This window comes from Triticum dicoccoides, chromosome 4A, assembly GCF_002162155.2.
Source record: "Triticum dicoccoides isolate Atlit2015 ecotype Zavitan chromosome 4A, WEW_v2.0, whole genome shotgun sequence".
Taxonomy (NCBI): domain Eukaryota; kingdom Viridiplantae; phylum Streptophyta; class Magnoliopsida; order Poales; family Poaceae; genus Triticum; species Triticum dicoccoides.
The window spans coordinates 671,958,561-671,976,208 of record NC_041386.1 but is presented as its reverse complement, the minus strand read 5'-3'; the positions used below and the strand labels follow the sequence as shown (position 1 = coordinate 671,976,208).

At 51.9% G+C, this 17,648-nt stretch overlaps 1 non-coding gene across 1 annotated transcript; it reads left to right on the top strand.

The window, feature by feature from the left end:
- Positions 1-1,960: 1,960 nt before the first annotated feature.
- LOC119290257 lies at positions 1,961-2,064 on the top strand. Its single transcript, XR_005141832.1, has one exon. It is a non-coding gene; the product is annotated as a small nucleolar RNA R71 (small nucleolar RNA).
- Positions 2,065-17,648: the final 15,584 nt, after the last annotated feature.

The following is a 17,648-nucleotide window of genomic DNA, read 5'->3' as shown; positions in this document are numbered from 1 at the left end:
TAAACTCGACCATTTTAAACTTTTGCAATGATAAACGAAGATTAGCAAGTTCAAATGCTGATTGTGCCAAAGGGTTCCTAAAGAGAGCATGATCCCAAAAAAAAACTTATTACCCGAAACATAACATTATGGTAGAAGCACTTATTGAATTTGAAGGAAGTAATGGTAATATTTTATTGATCTCACCAAAGGAACATACCACCGATCCCGAGAACATGGTATACACCCGGCTTGACCAATTATTAGTTTTTTTTAGTTTGTCTCCCCAAAGGAACATACCACCGATCCCGAGAACATGGTATACACCTGGTTCGACAATTACATTTCTATTATTATTAATTACTGCCCAAGCTAACCCGATTTCACATGCAACCGATCCCGGGAACATGACATGCTACTGTAGGTAGCCAGACTTATTTATTCATTATTACTTATCTTAAATGAACAACGCATAAGAACAAAAACAGGAATCATCACTTCTCCATGTCTGGTTCACATGCTACCGATCCAGGGAACATAGCATGCTAATCCATAGTGGTTAGGTGATTGCTCTCAATGGGAAGACACTTGGCACAAATTCAGCATCTAAACGTGGTGATCTAGGTGTATCATAGTAAATGCAGAAAATGACGAAGTTTTCTAGTGTACTAGGGATTTGATCACTCAAAACTAGTAGTTCTCACTAATTTTAGCAAAGCATGCATGGTGTAGATCACTAGTTTACAAGGCATTCAAAAATCAAGTTCACAAATTCACATCAAGCACAATGCCAAAGGTGAGATTCAGCTTGACAACAAGTAATAACTGGCTCAAGCAACCCAACTAGCAATTGAATTCAGCATGTATTTATGATATTCAGAATGGGTCATGAAACAGCTCACCGGGCTTAATGAAGTAGCACTCGCTTGATCACCTCACCAACTGCAGCTCTTCTCCTTTCCTTCCTTATGGATGTTCCAGCTTCACTCTTCTTCGTGTGTGCCCCATTGGTTCTCCTCATCGCCATGCTTTGAGTCCACCAGGATCCCATGGGATGTCATCTCAAACTTGGTCAGCCCACAATGAATGGTACACAAGCGTAAACCTGAAAGAACACTCAACAAACAAGCCAATACAAATGATAGGGACAATGCCCTCTAAGTCATCAATAGAGTATCCTATCACATAAGCATATCTAAGCATATGACTAATAGATATCATCAATAGACCGCATGTTGCATAGGCAGTATCCATGATATGGCATATCTTGTCAAGAAAGCTGAGATCATACCTGAGATAGTTAGGAAGAACCTTCAGCACTACCTCAATTGAAGATACCAAGTGAGGTGTGCTTGTAGAAATTTCCACTGGACTCATGTCAACAAGTGAAATAGTAGAGCTTGGCTCCTTGACATCTGAATCCACCTCATCATAATCAACCATGAAGCTCTCCATCTCAGGCTCAAGTGTTGAGGAATCAATGCAGCTGACATCATCGAAGGAGAACTTCTCCATATCTGGCTCTACCAGCACATGCTCAATATGAACTAAAGGCGACTCCTCAATATCAAAAGCAACTAACTGCAGCTCCGGCTCATCCATGGAAGAATCATCACAATGCAAAACTGAATCTCCAACACTAGTATCCATGTGATCTGTAGCGCGTGTGTCAACTAGAATGGTGTCATCATCGTCAAACATAATCCATGCAAGCTCAATCTTGTCACACTGAGATAGAGGTTCAGGATTTTGTGTAAGAATTGGCGGCTGAGGTGTAGTGATTTGTTGCAAGCAAACCAATGAATCAGAGGTGGGCTTATCATTGTACCACTGAAGTTGGTGGAAAGCTATGCTCTCAATGAGCAGAAAAGCATCATCAAGTGTCTTGTTTGTAATAGCTCCACCCGCTGCCATATCAACGTAAGCTCGAGTGTCCCAAGTCAATCCTCTATAGAATATCTGCAGCTCTAACCATCTCTCGAGCCCGTGGTTAGGACATCTCCTGAATAAAGCCTTGTATCTCTCCCAAGCATCATACAAGCTCTCGCCTTCACGCTGAATGAAGCTGAAGATCTCATCTCGAATTGCGGACTGCTTGTGTAGTGGGAAATATTTATCCAAGAAAGCTTGTGATATCTCGTTCCAACTGAATGATCTTGATGGCAAGGATCGATACCAAGCACGAGCATCATCCCGGAGAGAGAATGAGAACAGCATGCACTTGATAGCATCTTGAGGAACTCCATGGTACTTGACTGTACCTGAATACTCCATGACTCGGCATAAGTGCTCATAGGGATCCTCAGTGGGCAGTCCTCCAAACTGTTGTTGTTGAACCAAAGCAATAAGACCAGGCTTCATCTCAAAATTCTCTGCCTCTATAGTTGGCCAAACCGGTCCTGTGATATAACATTGACTACTTGGCATCCAAAGATCACGAAGCAATGCCATATCTTTACCAAGTGTAACTATAGAACAACCAGCAAAGATTTATGATTCCCTACACACACTCATAAACAGTAAACACTAGTCAGAAGGTTAGTATCCTAATAAGCCGAAGCAACAATGGGGGAAAGTAGAGGAAAAACACTGAAAATGAAATACACGACGAATTGAACAAGGAGCTAAAGTAAATCTAGTCTATAGCCTAACTCAATCGCTCGACGCTAGTCCCCGGCAACGGCGCCAAAATGATCAATTGAAAGTATAGCATGGTTTTTACGCCCCAATCTACGAATGTCGTGTTCTCCACAGGGACTAGGCGACGACGACTATGCTCGGCTGATTCTAGGTAACACAATTTTAAGAGATGAATGCAGAAAATAAAACCTAAACTAACAAGGTCGTTCCCGAAGATTATATAGAATGAAAGAAACAAACAAGTATAGGAAAGGTTAAGATATTGTTCACTGTCTTTTTTATGTTTTCACAATTCTTGAGAATATAAGATTCTAACACAGAAGATCAACAACGGCGAAAGGGAAATAATAGGGTAAGATCACATATATATAACATATAAGAAAAAGACAAAACTAAGATAATGGGACATGGACAAAACTGTTTAACACCACAACATTATATATAAATCACAGATACTACAAACTGAACAAGTTTCTACAGCAACCATAGTATACAGGGAATAGATTCAACTAATTTTCACACAGGCACAAGTCTGAAACTAAACAATAGTACTAACACTTAACATATCTGAACATTACAAAGTACTTAACATCACACTTCTCAAGAGTACAGACATTCGAGATCAGAGAGAGTGTGTGAGAGAGATAGATTGAGAGAGGGAAGCAGCAGTTTGGGAATGGAGCAGCAGCTTGAGGTCCCGGAGAAGAAGCAGCAGAGATCGAGAGAAGAGGCAACAGCAGATTCAGAGAAGAGGAGAAGCAGCTTGGGCGTGAGGAGAGAAGTAGCAGGGGGCGTGTGAAGAAGAGATGCGGCAGGGGATTGAGAAGGAGGAGTAGTAGTAAGAGGAGTTGGGGGAGCGGGCAGGAAGGATGGGGGAAGAAGAAGAGTAGCAAGGGCGTGGGTTGCTGGTTCGCGCGGAGGACCAGACGCCCATCTGGTCAGGTGCGCGAGGTGCAGAAGTGGATGGAGGCTGCTGGTGGTGTGGTGGATGGATGGCGCGCGGCGAAGTGGAGCTGGTGACTGGTGGATGGAATGGATGGCGCACCACCACGCCGGCCTGGCCGTGGCGGCGGCCGGAGGTGGAGAAGGAGTGGTGAGGGGGAGAGAGATGAAGATGTGGCCAGGCCCAAGGGGATCGAAGGCCACCTAGGGATTTTGACCCCTCTCGATCAGATCTGCCCATATTGCACTTTGGCTCTTCTCTTCTCTTCTTTTGGCTCAAGTAGATCCCTCTCCTCTTTAGCTAGCCCCTCTGGATACTTCTTATCATCACACACAAGTCCATTCTTCCTTCTCTTCTTTTCACTTGACTAATTCTCTTAGCCACCTAGTCCAGATCTTGGAAGTTTACAGTGCCTTTGCGCACTTTTCTGCAAAAGAAACAAATGATGAGTAAATGGTCTTTTATATGATTTTCATCCAAATATATCAGAGTTCATAGTAAGAATGGATGAACATATATCAACAAATGGTGTATATATGTGCCAAAATTATGTATATGAAATGTGCTTATCACCGGGCCATGCATAAGTGCAACACGTTGTTGGGCCAGGCCCAGAACGGTGCGCGGGCAGGCAGGGCATATTTTACTGCGGTAACTGTTCCATCCGCTGCGCTTCCCCATGACCTGCGTCGAACGCGTGACGTGGGGTCGTGCGGGCGTGTGTGACCGAAGCATGCTGGTGTCATCTTGCGGTGGACAGTAAAGAGGTGGCTTGCGTGTCTCTTCGAGACCGCAGGGCCGCTGCTCATTTACTGCCCTTACTTGGGAACCGCCGCCCCACGCGTCTCATTGTGCCCGTCCTCCGCGCCACGTTCGCTGCATGTATGATGCAGAGCAAACGACAGGCATGCTAGATACAAGAAGTCATGGGCGTGCGGGCCGATTCCCACGCGCCTTCAATTGAGCGGGGAAGGCGGTCAATGGCCCCGCCCGTGGTCAATTCAACAGGCCGGATTGGTCAAGAGGGGCGTCCGAGCCTCGCCCTCGCCCCTTTATAAAGAGGAAAGTGGGAGGAATGGCGCCTCTCAATCCTCCGCCATCTGCTTCTCGCCATCCTTGCTTTCTCCTTCCTTCTGTCATGGCAAGGGGGCGTGGCAACGCTTCATCGGTGGCGGCGAGGGTCTCGGATCGACAGCGCATCGCTCCTCCCCAAGAGCTCGTACCGGCGGTGCCGCTCGTTATAGGGAGGGGGAGGGGGCGACGTCGAGGCCGCCGTGGCGCTCGAGGGAGAGGAGGACGGGGCGGCAGATCGGCTTCGCCTCCGCCAGCGGCCCCTCCTCCGGTGGAGGGCCACGTTGGGGACAACCCTTGCGAGTTCTTCAGGTTGCGCGAGCCGCCGCACCGTCGTCTTAGCCTTCCGACTCCGTTTGCGCGGGAGATGGAGTTGGATCCACCGCAGGCGTTGCGGCTGCATATGAGGGGTTGCGGGAACAGCAACACATGGGCCGATGTCGAGTTCCCCGCCCCTCACATCATGTATCTCCTTTGAGGGTGGAAGAACTTCGCCCGCGTCCATAGCTTGACGGAGGGGCTCACTCTCCATTTTAAATTAATGGACAGCGGCCTCCTCTCCGTCAAGATCTTCGGGCACTTCGGAACTCGCGTAAGGTGCTGCGTGGAGAACTCCTCCGATGATGAAGATCCCTCCTCGAACGAGAGTGACGGGGAGGACATCGGCAGCAACGACGAGGGTAGCGGGCGGCAGGATGACGGGTCCGACTAGGCGTCGGGCGCGTCGCTCCGGGGCGGCACCGGCGACTCCATCATCCGCGTCGCTGGCTTCTTGAACTTCTTGGGGTCGTCTCCTTGGGCGGCTGGCGTTGGGAGGCTGTGGAAGAGGAAGAGGGCGGGTGGCAAGGCCGTCAAGTCGGAGTACACGGGCACCGACACCTTCATAGCGTATTGACGGTCCTGCCGCCTCGTCTTCTAGCTCTTCTACCGCCATCATCATCACCAGCCTCCCTTCGCGGTGGCCACCAGGATGTTCTCTCGGTGCCTTCTGTTGCTTATACCTTGCCTAGGCGCTCCTCTTGCCCTTTTGCCTTCTTGTTCCATTTCCTGAGGAGAGGGACAAGAAAAGGATCACGGGCACCTTATCTCTTTTTAGTCTTGTAAGCCTTCGGGCCTTTATCAGATTTAGAACTTGTAATCCCCCTTGTTCATGTTTTTCATTCCATATGAACTGTACCTGTACGAGACGTTTTTAATGAAAAGGGAAGTTTGCCGGGTTTTTTCGTTCGCGGGTGAAACCCACGGCAAGGAGTGAACCCTTGTTACCATCTAGGATAAATGTTTTTGCCTGGAAACATGCCTTGCCATTCCCCCATTTTGCTCAACCTTTCTCACGCTCTTGGCGGAGGCAGGGATGAGGTGGGTTTAGGCTCCTCGTTCTATTCCCTTGCTGCCGTGGCTATCACCGACCTCGGACCCTTGAGATAATCCTTGGCTACGGAAAGAGGGGAGCACGGTAGCCTAGAGATAAAACGAGGTTTCACATATCCCAGTCCATAACGAAATGCATGATAGAGGATGAAAGACTTATTTGGATCTGCAGCGCCCAACAACCTTGGCTTGCCACGGACGAATCCCTGTATTTGCAGCCCCCAGCAACTTTGTCTTGCCGGGGTCGGGGCACCGATCCGTTCCTTTCTCCCAAACAGCTCGGCAGAAATGCTGATGTGTCCTGTGAACCAAAGAGGACAGAGAAGAACAGAAAGATGCGCACTCGACCTCTAAGCTAGGGGTTAGCCGCTGCTAAGCACTATCAACCCTAACCGAGGAGGAGACTCAACCTAGCATGCGTGCTATAACTTAGGGTGCCAGCGCTTCGTTTATTAGTGCTCAGGGTCTGTGCCTGGCTTTGTACAAAGGGTTACATGCCTTGCCGGCAAGGCTTGTACAAAAGGGTGGCTTGCCAGGAGGCCCGGCAGCCGCGCCTTATGGGTAAAACTTGCGAAGATGCTCGATATTCCAAGAATTGCTCACTGGAATGGCATCTTCGGTCTCCAGGGGGACTGCGCCGGGCCTGGTGACTCGTGTTACCCGATAAGGGCCTTCCCACTTTGGCGTCAACTTGTTGGAATTCTTGGTCGACTGAACGTGCCGAAGAACAAGGTCGCCTTCCTCAAAGCTCTAGGCATGAACCTTGCGGCTATGATAGCGGCGCAAGGCTTGCTGGTAGCGTGCTGGTCTCACAGCCGCCCGGAGACGATCTTCCTCAAGGAGCATCGCATCATCCTGCCGCAGTCGCTCTTGCTCAAGCTCATCATAAGGGAGCACTCGAGGTGACCCATATGTGAGTTACGTGGGGAGAACTACTTCTGCCCCGTAGATCAGGGCAAATGGTGTCTGGTCGGTGGCTCGATTTGGCGTCATTCTGATTGAGCAAAGAACCGCTGGCAACTCGTCAATCCAGCGCCTTCCACTCTTGCACATCCTGTCAAAAGTCTTCATTCTTAAGCCTCGCAGAACTTCAGCATTGGCTCTCTCCACTTGGCCGTTGCTCCGTGGGTGTGCCACGGAGGCAAAACAGACCTTGCTGCCGAGATCTTCAATGTGTTGCATGAAGGCATGGCTTGTGAACTGTGTGCCATTGTCGGTGATGATTCGGCTGGGTACCCCAAAACGGCAAACTAGTCCTTTGAAGAACTTGACGGCTGACTGCGCTGTCACCTTCCTCACTACTTCCACCTCTGTCCACTTTGTGAACTTGTCGATTGCAACGTACAAGTACTCAAAGCCCCCGACGGCATGGGGGAAAGGGCCCAATATGTCGAGCCCCCAGACCGAGAAGGGCCAGGAGAGAGGGATGGTTTGAAGGGCTTGAGCTGGTTGATGAAGCTTCTTTGAATGAAACTGGCACGCTTCACACTTGGTTACTAGCGCCATCGCATCCTGGACGGCGATGGGCCAGAAGAAACCTTGCCGGAAAGCCTTGCCGGCAAGGGCCCTCGACCCTATGTGGGAGCCACATATGCCTCCATGTATCTCCACCAACAGCTCTAGTCCTTCCTCCCGGGAGATGCACTTCAATTTCACCCCATTTGGTCTCCTTCTGTACAAAACATTGTCAACGAACCGGTACAGAGTAGACCGGCGGGCTACTCTTTCCACCTCTTCCTGCTCCCCAGGAAGCTCTCCTACTTGGAGGAATCGGACAGTGTGCTGCGCCCATGCCGGAGCCTGCGGCTCGACGGCAAGGACTAAAGGCATCTCTTCTGCCATGGGAGCAGCCGTCTCTACGGCCATGGCCTGAGGCCCTGCCGGAGTTGGCTGCCCAGCGGCAGGATCGACATCCATGGCAACATCCTTGCCAGTGGCTCCGGGGAGCTTGGTGGGGAAGGACTTGCTGGGGCCTAGCTTCCTCCGCTTGTTTTGCCCGGCTGATGGTTCGACGGATGGTTGAGTTAGCTGAAGCACAAAATTACCTGGTTCCATAGGTAGCTTGAGGGCAGCACGCTTTGACAAGTAGTTGGCGATGTCGTTCTCCGTCCGAGGGACGTGCTCCGCTTGTATACCGTCAAAGCGCTCCTCTATCTTCCTCACTTCATCCACGTATGCTTCCATCAATGGGCTTTGGTAATCTTTGTTGATCTGCCTGACAACGAGTTGCGAGTCGCCCCTGACGACAAGCTTTTTGACTCTGAAGTCCGCCGCGATCCTGATACCGGCAAGCAAACCCTCGTACTCGGCGGTGTTATTGGTTGACATCTCCCGGGGAAAGTGCATTTGGATGACGTACTTGAGGTGCTCTCCGGTGGGTGCGACAAGCAGTACACCAACACCGGCGCCTTGAAGTGAAAAGGCCCCATCAAAGTACATGATCCAGTTGCGGCTCATTTCCTTACCGGGGAGAGTGGTCTCCTGTAACTCTTCGTCAGGTGTCGAGGTCCATTCTGCAACAAACTCCGCCAAGGCTCTGCTCTGAATTGTCGAGCTACTTTCAAACTTTAACCGAAACTCGACAGCTCCAGGGCCCATTCCACGATCCCCCCAGTTGCATCTGTGTTATGCAGTATCCGTTGCAATGGGAGGCGGGTGACCACGGTGATCTCATGCGCTTGGAAGTAATGGCGTAGCTTCCTCGAGGCCATAAGGAGGTGAAAGAGCAATTTTTGCACACCTGAGTACCTCGACCTAGCTCCCTGCAAGTGGGAGCTGATGAAGTAGACCGGGTGATGCACCATCTTCTTCCTTTGTGCCACTTCACCCGGCCGTGTGGGCCCTGCCGTACTGGCGTCAGCCCTTGTCAGGGACTCAGTCTTGCCGGGACCGAGCCCTTCAGCCCCTGCCGGGGACTCAGTCTTGTCGGTTCTGGCCCACCATCCGTTGACTCTGCCACTGCCGCCACCCCCTCGTTGACCTTCCTTTGCACCACTAGTGCGGTGCTAACCACTTGATTTGTTGCCGCTAGATATAGCAACAACGGTTCCTGTGGTTTGGGCGCAACCAGCACCGGGGCAGAGGAGAGGTACTTCTTCAAGTCTTACAGTGCTGCCTCGGCCTCTGGGTTCCACTCCACTGGGCCCGTCTTCTTCAAGATCTTGAAAAAGGGAAGGGCACGCTCCACGGACTTGGAGATGAATCTGCTCATGGCGGAAACGCAGCCAGTGAGCCGACACACGTCCTTGATCCGCTTGGGTGCCTCAATCTGCTCGATGGCCCTGATCTTATCTGGGTTTGCCTCAATCCCGCGCTGTGACACAAAGAACCCGAGAAGCTTGCCGGACGAGATGCCGAAGACACACTTCTTGGGGTTCAATTTGAGGTTGATCTTGCGCAGGTTTCCAAATGTTTCCTCCAGATCTTGCACAAGTGTTGCTTTGTCCTTGGTTTTGACCACTATATCATCCATATAAGCTTCCATATTTCTATGTAGCTGGGGCTCAAAACCAATTTGGACCGCTCTTGCAAATGTTGAGCCAGCACTCTTCAACCCGAAAGGCATCCATAAAAAGCAATACGTACCACATGGGGTGATGAATGCTGTCTTCTGCTCATCCTCCTTTGTCATGAAGATCTTGTGGTACCCTGAGTAGGCGTCGAGGAATGATAACAGATCACACCCAGGCGTGGAGTCAACAATCTGGTCGATCCGGGACAACGGGAAGGGATCCTTTGGACAAGCCTTATTGATGTCTGTGTAGTCAATACACAGTCTCCACTTCCCGTTTGCCTTGCGCACCACTACCGGATTGGCCAACCACGTCGGATGGAGTACTCCTCTTACCAAGCCTGCTGCCTCTAGCTTTCTGATCTCCTCCGTGATGAATTCCTGCCTCTCTAGAGCTTGCTTCCTGACCTTCTGCTTGACGGGCCGTGCATGAGGACAGAAAGCAAGGTGGTGCTCAATCACTTCCCTAGGATCTCCGGGGATGTCAGAGGCTTGCCATGCAAATAAATCTACATTTGCCCGCAGGAAGGTGATGAGCTCGCTTTCCTATTTGTCGTCGAGGGTGGAGCTTATGGTAAAAGCTCCCCCCGTACCGTTCTCCTTGACAGGCACCTTCTTGGTCTCTAGTGGCTTAGCTCTAGACTTCTTGCTCTTGTCGGCGGAGCTCTCTCGCATGTCCTCAACGGGAGTGCAACACCCCGAAGGGGTGCGCTTGCTGGAGTGGGTGTGAGGGGTCTCGCCGGTCTTCTTCCCTCCCGGGGCTCCATCGGCAGGAGCAGGTGCCTTAGCGGCAGCTGCTGCAACCTCTTCCCGGTAGAGCTGGTCACCGCAAATCAACGCATCTTTCTTGTCGGAGGGAACGGTGATGATGTTCATCGGCCCGGGCATCTTCAGCATGTTGTAGGCGTAGTGTGAAGGCGCCATGAACTTTGCTAGTGCCGGGCGTCCGAGGATCCCGTTGTAAGGCAAGGGGATCTCGGCTACGTCAAAAACAATCCTCTCCGTCATGTGGTTCAGCTCGCCTCCGAACGTCAGAGGCAGCGTGACCTTTCCCTTTGGCTGGCTCCTCCCTAGGTTAGCCCCTTGGAACGTGCCCTTCTCCTCGATGTCTCCATCAGGGATCTACAACCTATTAACCACAACAGGCGAGATCAAGTTCAGCCCGTCCCCTCCATCAACCAACATCTTTGTCACCTTGAGGTTGCGGATCGTTGGTGAAACCAACAACGACAAGCACCCGACCGTAGTAGTGCGGTCAGGGTGGTCCTCGGTGTCAAAGATGATGGGTGAGGGAGTTCCAGACTAGGGGGTGTCCGGATAGCCGAACTATCATCATCGGCCAGACTCCAAGACTATGAAGATACAAGATTGAAGACTTCGTCCCGTGTCCGGATGGGACTTTCCTTGGCGTGGAAGGCAAGCTTGGCGATACGGATATGTAGATCTCCTACCATTGTAACCGACTCTGTGTAACCCTAGCCCTCTCCGGTGTCTATATAAACTGGATGGCCTGAGTCCATAGGACGAACAACAATCATACCATAGGCTAGCTTCTAGGGTTTAGCCTCCTTGATCTTGTGGTAGATCCACTCTTGTAACACACATCATCAATATTAATCAAGCAAGACGTAGGGTTTTACCTCCATCAAGAGGGCCCGAACCTGGGTAAAACATCGTGTCCCTTGTCTCCTGTTACCATCCGCCTAGACGCACAGTTCGGGACCCCCTACCCGAGATCCGCCAGTTTTGACACCGACATTGGTGCTTTCATTGAGAGTTCCTCTGTGTCGTCACCGATAGGCTCGATGGCTTCTACGACCATCATCAACGACGCAGTCCAGGGTGAGACCTTTCTCCCCGGGCAGATCTTCGTATTCGGCGGCTTCGCACTGCGGGCCAATTCGCTTGGTCATCTGGAGCAGATCGAAAGCTACGCCCCTGGCCGTCAGGTCAGATTTGGAAGTTTGAACTTCACGGTGGACATCCGCGGGGACTTGATCCTCGATGTATTCGAGCCACAGCCGAGCGTGCCGCACTGTCACGGCGAGCATGATTTAGCTCCGCAGCCGGACAGTACCCTGGAGGCCGCACTCGAACCTGCTCCGATCTTCAATTCGGAGCCGGCTGCGCAGATCGAGGACGGATGGCTAGACACCGCCTCGGGGGCTGCAACCTCTACGGTGATAGAGCCGAACACTGACCTTGTCCCTCATAAAGCTCGTGACTCCGAGGTGTCGGACTCCTCTCCGGACTCCGAACCTCCCGTGCCCCCTCCGATCAAATCCGATTGGGCGCCGATCATGGAGTTCACCGCAACGGACATCTTTCAACACTCACCTTTTGGCGACATCTTGAGTTCGCTAAAGTATCTCTCGTTATCAGGAGAGCCCTGGCCGGACTGCGGTCAGGACGGTTGGGATGCAGACGACGAAGAAATTCAAAGCCCACCCACCACCCACTTGGTAGCCGCTGTCGACGATCTAACCGACATGCTAGACTACGACTCTGAAGACATCAACGGTATGGACGAAGATGCCGGAGACGACCAAGAACCAGCGCCTACTGTGCACTGGAAAGCCACCTCATCATATGACATATACATGGTGGATATCCCAAAGGATGGGAATGGCGAAGAAACAGCGGAGGATGACCCCTCCAAGAAGCAGCCCAAGCGCCGGCGTCAGCGGCGCCGCTCTAAATCCCGCCACAGCAAGAATGAAGACTCCGGCACCGGAGATAATAATACACCGGACAGTGCCGAAGACAACCCACTCCAGCAAGATGCAGCGCAGGAGGACGGAGACGCTAGCCCTCATGAGAGAGCGGCAGAAGAAGAGGTAGAGGATTATATGCCTCCCTCCGGAGACGAGGCAAGCCTCGACGATGATGAATTCATCGTGCCTGAGGATCCCGTCGAACAAGAGCGTTTTAAACGCAGGCTTATGGCCACGGCGAACAGCCTCAAGAAAAAGCAGCAACAACTTAGAGCTGATCAAGATCTGCTAGCCGACAGATGGACTGAAGTCCTCGCGGCCGAAGAGCATGAGCTCGAACGCCCCTCCAAAAGCTACCCTAAACGCAAGCTGCTCCCCCGATTAGAGGAGGAAGCGTATGAACCCGCATCACCAGGAGACAATACGGCTGACCAACCACCCCGTGGTCGCGACAGAGAGGCCTCTAGGCCCTTCACTAGACCCGTACCCCGGCATCGCTCGAAAAGCACAAGGCCACAGGGGAATGCTCCGGACTTGCGAGATATATTGGAGGATAAGGCAAGACAATCAAGATCGATCTACGGATCGCGTGGGCGCCCTACGGTACGTGACGATAGCCGTCGCGCCGGACACAGTAAGTCCGGCCGGTTCGAACAAAACAGACAAAGTTCTTTTGAGCTCCGTCGTGATATCGCCCAGTACAGAGGTGCCGCACACCCACTATGCTTCACAGATGAAGTAATGGATCATCAAATCCCCGAAGGGTTTAAACCCGTGAATATCGAATCTTACGATGGCACAACAAACCCCGCGGTTTGGATCGAAGACTATCTTCTTCACATCCACATGGCCCGCGGTGACGATCTTCACGCCATCAAATATCTCCCCCTCAAGTTTAAAGGACCAGCCTGGCATTGGCTTAACAGCTTGCCAGCAGAGTCAATTGGGACTTGGGAAGACCTGGAAGCCGCATTCCTCGACAACTTCCAAGGCACGTATGTGCGACCACCAGACGCTGATGACCTAAGCCACATAATTCAGCAGCCAGACGAATCGGCCAGACAATTCTGGACACGGTTCTTAACCAAGAAAAACGAAATCGTCGACTGTCCGGATGCGGAGGCCCTCGCGACCTTCAAGCATAATATCCGCGACGAGTGGCTTGCCCGGCATCTGGGACAGGAAAAGCCGAAATCCATGGCAGCCCTCACATCACTCATGACACGCTTCTGTGCAGGTGAGGACAGCTGGCTAGCACGCAGCAACAACCTCAGCAAAAATTCTGGCAGTCCGGACATCAAGGACCGTAGTGGCAGGTCGCATCGTAACAAAAACAAATGCCGCATTAACGGCGACAATAGTGAGGATACGACAGTCAATGCCGGATTCAGAGGCTCTAAACCCGGTCAGCGGAAAAAGCCATTCAAAAGAACTGCTCCGGGTCCGTCCAATTTGGACCGAATACTCGACCGCTTGTGCCAGATACACGGCACCCCCAAAAAGCCAGCTAACCACACCAATAGGGACTGTTGGGTATTCAAGCAGGCAGGCAAGTTAATTGCCGAAAACAATGACAAGGGGCTGCATAGCGATGACGAGGAAGAGACCCGACCGCCGAACAATAGAGGACGGAAGGGCTTCCCCCCACAGGTGCGGACGGTGAAAATGATATACGCAATGCACATACCCAAAAGGGAGCGGAAGCGTGCGCTTAGGGATGTATACGCGATGGAGCCAGTTGCCCCAAAGTTCAATCCATGGTCCTCCTGCCTGATCACTTTCGACCGAAGGGACCACCCCACCAGCATCCGCCACGGCGGATTCGCCGCATTGGTCTTAGACCCAATCGTCGATGGATTTCACCTCACCAGAGTCCTGATGGACGGCGGCAGCAGCCTGAACCTGCTCTATCAGGATACAGTGCGCAAAATGGGCATAGACTCCTCAAGGATTAAACCTACCAAGACGACCTTTAAAGGCGTCATACCAGGTGTAGAAGCCAATTGTACAGGCTCAGTTACACTGGAAGTGGTCTTCGGATCCCCGGATAACTTTCGAAGCAAGGAGTTAATCTTCGACATAGTCCCGTTCCGCAGCGGCTATCATGCCTTGCTCGGACGTACCGCGTTTGCAAAGTTCAACGCGGTGCCGCACTACGCATACCTCAAGCTCAAGATGCCAGGCCATCGAGGAGTCATCACGGTCAACGGAAACACTGAACATTCTCTCCGAACGGAGGAACATACAGCGGCTCTCGCGGCAGAAGTACAATGCAGCCTCTTAAGGCAATTCTCGAGTCCGGCCGTTAAGCGGTCGGACATAGCTAAGCGCACCCGGAGTAACCTACAACAAGACCACCTGGCACGTTCCGAGCACGCGTAGCAGTGCGGCTCCAACCCCAGCCCCCGCAAAACGTCAAAATAGGTCTTTTGCGTACACCATTACGCTCTGAAGATACCATGGGCATGGGGAGAGGGGCATGACCACGATAAGCCCAGACTGCGGCTCAACCACACAAGGGGCTCTCAAGTGTGTCGTTCTTTTTTTTCTTTTTACCTTTTATTTTTTACCCACAGGACTCCGTTCGTCAGAGGTCCTGTCCGGCAGCAGACCTGCCGAACTCACGATGCAACATCGAGGGAAGGATAAAGGCTACAACGAATATAGAGGTGGTCTCCATTACGAGCATTTTTATACACCACTCCGCAGCCTACCCTTGGAGGGGGACATGTTTAACAGTCCCATCCCCTGCTTATCGCACTATTTGTATCATTCTGCATTCATAGCAGCACTTATTGAATAAAACAATGCAGCACCTTTTTGCTTATAATTGCATTTCCTTTTTATACATATGTTCATTTACGGCATGTGCACCCGTACACTTTGGTACGGCTAAAATACACCAGGGGCTTATGTTTCCTGCATAATGGTGTGATAAGTCCGAACACTTTCACAAGTGCGGCACCCCGAACTTATAGCATTATATGCATCGGCTCCGAATCATGTCTTGGGTCAATAGTTGGGTTTTCCCGTCTCCCATGTTTTGGTACCTTACGTTCCATTGTATCGGCTAAGGTAGCACTGTGAGAACCACTGCGATTGCGCCCCAGTTGAGCTGGGTTAACGCCTCAGTGGAGAAAGCTAAAACTGACCGTCATGATGAGGCGAGAGCCGGTCGCTGTTCGAGAGGTTTTTGCGAGTCCTTAAAGACTTATGCCGCTTAGAGCGAGGAGCCGGATCTTGTCCGGCCTAGGCGTGGATAGCGCCCCAAATTCGGCCTTCCGAAGACTAGGGGCTTCACCGAAATTTAAAATTATAGAATTCTATGGCTAAGTGAGAGTGTTCAAGCATTATAAGTCCGGTTGCCTTGTTCGCTGTGTTGAGAGCCTCCCTAAATGGACACAAAAATGGGAACAAGAGTGCTCAAGTTTATCCCGAACACCCCAGCACTCGTGGCATGGGGGCTGAAGCCGACGACTTGCCATCTCTCAGATTTGATAAACAGCCACACAAAAGGTAATATTTTAATTTAACAAGCGTTGCTTAGTGCATATGAACTAAGTTTTCAGCGCACAAGATAACAAAATGCGAGTCTACTAAAAAATTACATCTTTGGAGCACTCCCCCGCAATAGTGCGGGCGCCCTTCAGCACATTCTTATAATACATCTCGGGCGTGCGATGCTCCTTGCCCTCTGGTGGCGGGTCCGTCACAAGCTTCTGGGCATCCATCTTGCCCCAGTGCACCTTTGCGCGGGCAAGGGCCCGACGGGCACCCTCAATACAGGCGGAGTGCTTGATGACTTCAACCCACGGGCAAGCATCCACCAGCCGCTGCACCAGGCCGAAGTAGCTCCCAGGCATGGCCTCCTTAGGCCACAGCCGAACTATGAGGCCCTTCATGGCCTGTTTGGCCGCCTTGTGGAGCTCGACCAGCTGCTTCAGCTGGTCGCTAAGGGGCACCGGATGTCCGGCCTCAGCATACTGAGACTAGAAGACCTTCTCCGTTGAGCTCCCCTCCTCGGCCCGGTAGAATGCGGCAGCATCGGACACGCTGCGAGGAAGATCTGCGAACGCTCCTGGAGAGCTCCGAATTCGGGTAAGCAACAGGTAATTAACACTCACATGCTTACTTTGCATGAAAAATGCCTTACCCGCTGCTATTTTCTTCACCACCTCAATCTCCTGGAGGGCCTTGTAGGCTTCGGCCTTAGCGGCTTTGGCACTATCAAGAGCCGTTGCAAGCTCAGACTCTCGAGTCTTCGAGTCACGCTCCAGGCTCTCATGTTTTTTCACGAGATCCTGGAGCTCTTGCTATACCTCCACCACCCGCGCCTCCTGCTTCTCTCGCTCGGTATGCTCCGCGGCCGCATTGCGTTCGGCCGCGGCCACCGCCTCTTTCAGGGTCGCCACCTTGTTAGTGGCCCCTGCAATACCCATGTTATCCTTGTCATTCTTTTTGCAACCAAAATCCTTTTCTGTAAGGTACAATTTTAATAAGGTGTTACTCACCTTCCTTGTCCTCGAGCTGCTTCTTGGCACGGCCGAGCTCGTTCTCGGACCGCTCGAGGTTTTCCTTCAAAGTATTGACCTCCGCAGTCAGTGCGGCAGAGGTCAGCAGCGCAACCTGCAATCCCATATTGACATATTTTTTATGACTCCTGCGTATATCTTTTTAGATCCTCAGTCCGGCCTTTCTTTCCGAACACCGAACCGAGCATCAGGGGCTACTGTCTATGCGGTACCATTTTATACATATCGAAATTATTACCTCACAGCCTATTAGAAGGCTGCTGCAGGCTTTGGTCAGCCCGCTCTTGGCGAGCTGCACCTTCTGAATCACCGCATTCATAACGATGCGGTGTTCCTCTTCGATGGAGGCGCCATTGAGTGCCTCCAGCAATCTATCCGGCGCCTCCGGTTGGACGGAGGCTGCCGGCGTCACGGTCTTGCCCTTCTTACAAAGGGGTCGCCCGCCGGACTCCGGAGCCACTGTGGGTTCCGGGGCGGAGTCCGGTGCAAAGTCCGGGAGGTTGTCCTGCGACACCTCCGGGGCCCTCTCCTCCTGGTGGGTCCCTTCCTAGGATCCCACCTCGGCATCGTCCGCGTCACAGGGGGTGGAGGCAGTCGGAAGAGAATCCATATCCGACGCACCTAAGGACCCGCTCGATGAAGTGGGAAGATCATCCTTAGGCGGACTGCAGGGTTGTATGCGGCATTAGAAAGACATTATGTGGCGAAAAATATAAACCTTGAAGTTATTCGGGAGTCCGGATACTTATGATCTCGCCAGGGGCTTGGCCCTTGGAGGCCAGTCCTCGTCGTCGTCACTGGCGTTGGCGGAGCAGTCCGGGGGAAGAGTTTTTCCCTTCTTGGACCCTTCGACCTCCCTTGTTGGGGAGGCCTTCCTTTTCTCCCCC